Source organism: Myotis lucifugus, unplaced genomic scaffold (assembly GCF_000147115.1).
Source record: "Myotis lucifugus unplaced genomic scaffold, Myoluc2.0 scaffold_50, whole genome shotgun sequence".
NCBI lineage: Eukaryota > Metazoa > Chordata > Mammalia > Chiroptera > Vespertilionidae > Myotis > Myotis lucifugus.
In genome coordinates this window covers 914,864-918,001 of record NW_005871098.1, presented here as the reverse complement: position 1 = coordinate 918,001, position 3,138 = coordinate 914,864, and the positions used below count along the sequence as shown (strand labels likewise).

General features: G+C 43.2%; 1 pseudogene; it reads left to right on the top strand.

Moving 5' to 3' along the window:
* The first annotated feature begins 1,700 nt into the window (after positions 1-1,700).
* On the top strand, positions 1,701-3,068 carry LOC102440171 (annotated as a pseudogene).
* Positions 3,069-3,138: the final 70 nt, after the last annotated feature.

Below are 3,138 nucleotides of genomic sequence, written 5' to 3'. Positions count from 1 at the left end.
TAGAGTGAACAATAATCATTTGAGGGGAAAGGAACTGATATGGGGAAAAGATAATTTTTTACTTTCAATTTATCATTTCCACTATAATTTCAAGTTATTTTACATATAAATGTTGTTAATTCTATTTAAAAATAAATAAAATAATGAAGTTCAAAATTATTTGAAAACACATATATGTAATGGAAAACATAAGATTAACAAACAATTTTTAATCTGTCACCAGCCTTGCTAGATAAATACACTAGGATTTACATACTCAAAACAGCAGCCACTAGCCACAAATGAATACTGATTATTTGAAAATTGGCTAGTGCCACATTTTGAAATTGTAATATGTTGTAAATAGTCAATTAAATAAAATATATTATTTAAATTATTTTTTGTTTATATACTAATGTGGCTCCTAGAAAATTTCAAATTACATATATGCTCAAAATATATTTCTATTGACAACAGTACACTAGAATCTATTTAGTAACTTGAGAAAAACAAAACTAAATCTATTTTAAAATAAAAAATATACAAAACATAAATGGACCTCACTTTAAGCAAACACGGAATTATTACAGTTATGCCAAAAACATAATAGCATACCTTATGCAAATCACTATTGACTTTAACTTAAAGTTAGGAACAAGATCCTAATTTTTATTCATTTTTTCTCAGTTCAGACATTTGCTTATAGACTAAATAATCAAAAGAAGAAGACCCAAACAAAAAACAAATTTTTGGTGACATCTTTTCTATCATTTTTTCAGTTAACATTTCATGAACGCTTAAAGTGGGTCAGGACCTACATTAGGCAACAATAAGAAAAAGAATTTAGACAAATAACAAAAATAGGCCTTGCTTTTCCACTCCCCTTCAGTGAAGTGCCATTCTCCATGGCATACAGGGCACAACCTACTCTTTAGTCATCATTTAGCCAGGCATGTATTCAAATGTGGTAACATTTTCTCAATGTGGCCTGTGAATAGAACCAGAAGAAACACTGAAGATGCACTAGTAAAGCTAAATTAACTATAACATATTTTGTCTATATATTTAATATATATTTGCTATAATAATTATCTCAGTTTCTTGGGAACTTTGCTCTTGGGGAGATTCAAGTTTAGGGATGCTTATTTTCAATGCTGGAACTGTGAAGAAAATGTTCTGCAGAAAACAGTTGGTGTACTCCAGCAGGCACAAGATTGCAGCTGCACCAGTTATGTGTAATATGACTGCTATCTGTAAAGCAGTTGTGTATGGGGCTGTCTGTTGCAACTACCAAAGGGCCTGGTGCAGTATTTTGGTGATGCCTGAAGATATAGGCAGATGTTGGGAGGAATAAAATGACCACACCGAGCAAGGCCAAGAACCAAGGCACAAGGTAAGTATATTTAAAATAATGGTAGAATTGAGTCGCGGGCCAGGTACGCGTTCATAACTTGCTCTCGGAGACCTGCCATAGCGGGAGCGGGCTCTGGAGATGGCCATCCTGAGGATGTTGGCGTTTACGCCAGGCAGAGCGGAAGAGTTTTGCCTTTCATGTGCGCCTTCAAGAACCGTGGACTGAGGGGTCTGTCCGGAGCCTCCCCTCCTCTGCCCGAGGCCTCGCACGGAGCTCGCCGGCCCGAGCCAGCATGCATGAAGTGGGAAGGGCGCTCGAAGTGGCCCAGCGACCGGAGCCACCGCCCAGCCCCCCTCCCCCAGTGCCCATGGCTACGAGGGTGCTATCCAGCTGAGACCCGTGCCCCAGCCACTGGCCCCGCAGGACAAGCCCGTGTTCACGCAGCTCAAGCCCGTGCTAGGAGCCAGGAACCTGGCCTGCAACATGGCACTCTCCTCTGGCAAGGAGCTGAAGCACCTGCACCATCACCTGCAGGTGCAGCCCATGTACCCACAACCTCCACAGCCTGGGCCACCACCCTTGCCAGGCCAACTGCCCCCCCCTGCCCTTCCCCCTCAGGAGCTGGTCCAGAGAAGATGTGAAATGGAGAAGTATCTGACACCTCAGCTTCCTCCAGTTTCTATAATTTCAGAGCATAAAAAGTATAGATGAGACAGTCGTAGACCAGTTCTTCACTGACAGTAAAGGGTTACCTTACAGTCAGTATCAACATGAATGTCTTCCTCCCTGACATCACTCACCTGAGAACTGGCCTCTACAAATCCCAGAGACTGTGCCTAACACACAAGACAGAACATGTTGCCATTTTCAGCCACCAGAGTGAAATGACTGCCCCTCCTCCGACCCCAACACAGGCCCTCCCTGAGTTGACCAGCATATTCAGCTCACACCAGACCACAGTTCCAGAGGTGAAAAATATTTTCATCAAACAAGAACTTCCTACACCAGATCTTCATCTCTCTACCCCCTCCCCCCTTGCCACACACACACACACACACAGGTCCACCTGTACCAGCTACTGAATACACCTGATCTAGATATGCCTAGTTCTACAAACCAGACAACAGTAACAGACACTCTTAATGTTTCTATGTCGCCGCCATGGCAGGCCTTACTTAACACACACACTGTTCTGCAGACTACGATGAAACAATTCCAGGGCATATCCCCTTGCACATACACAATGCCAAGTCAGTTTCTTCCACAAGAGGCCACTTACTTTCCCCCGTCATCACCAAGCTCAGAGCCTGGAAGTCAGATAGACAAGCAGAGATGCTCCAGAATTTAACCCCACACTTCCATCCTATGCTGGAATTTACCTGCCACTCTACCAGTTAATTCACAAAACATCCAACCTGTCAGATACAACTGAAGGAGTAACCCCAATGTGGAGAAATGATGCATCCACTTCTGTGATTACTCTGGCTGCACAAAAGTTTATACGAAGTCTTTTCATTTAAAAGCTCACCTGAGGACTCATACTGGTGAGAAGCTGTACAAATGCACCTGGGAAGGCTGTGACTGGGGGTTCACACACTCTAATGAGCTGACACGCCACTACCGGAAGCATACCAGGCCCAAGCCCTTCCAATGCCAGGTGTGCAATTGCAGCTTCTCCTGCTCTGACCACCCGGCCTTGCACATGAAGAGGCACCAGAACTGAGCTGCTGCAAGGGCCTGCATGCTTATGCAATCACACTGATGGTCTGCAGTTCACTTGGCAAAATTTTAATTCCAAACTTAAA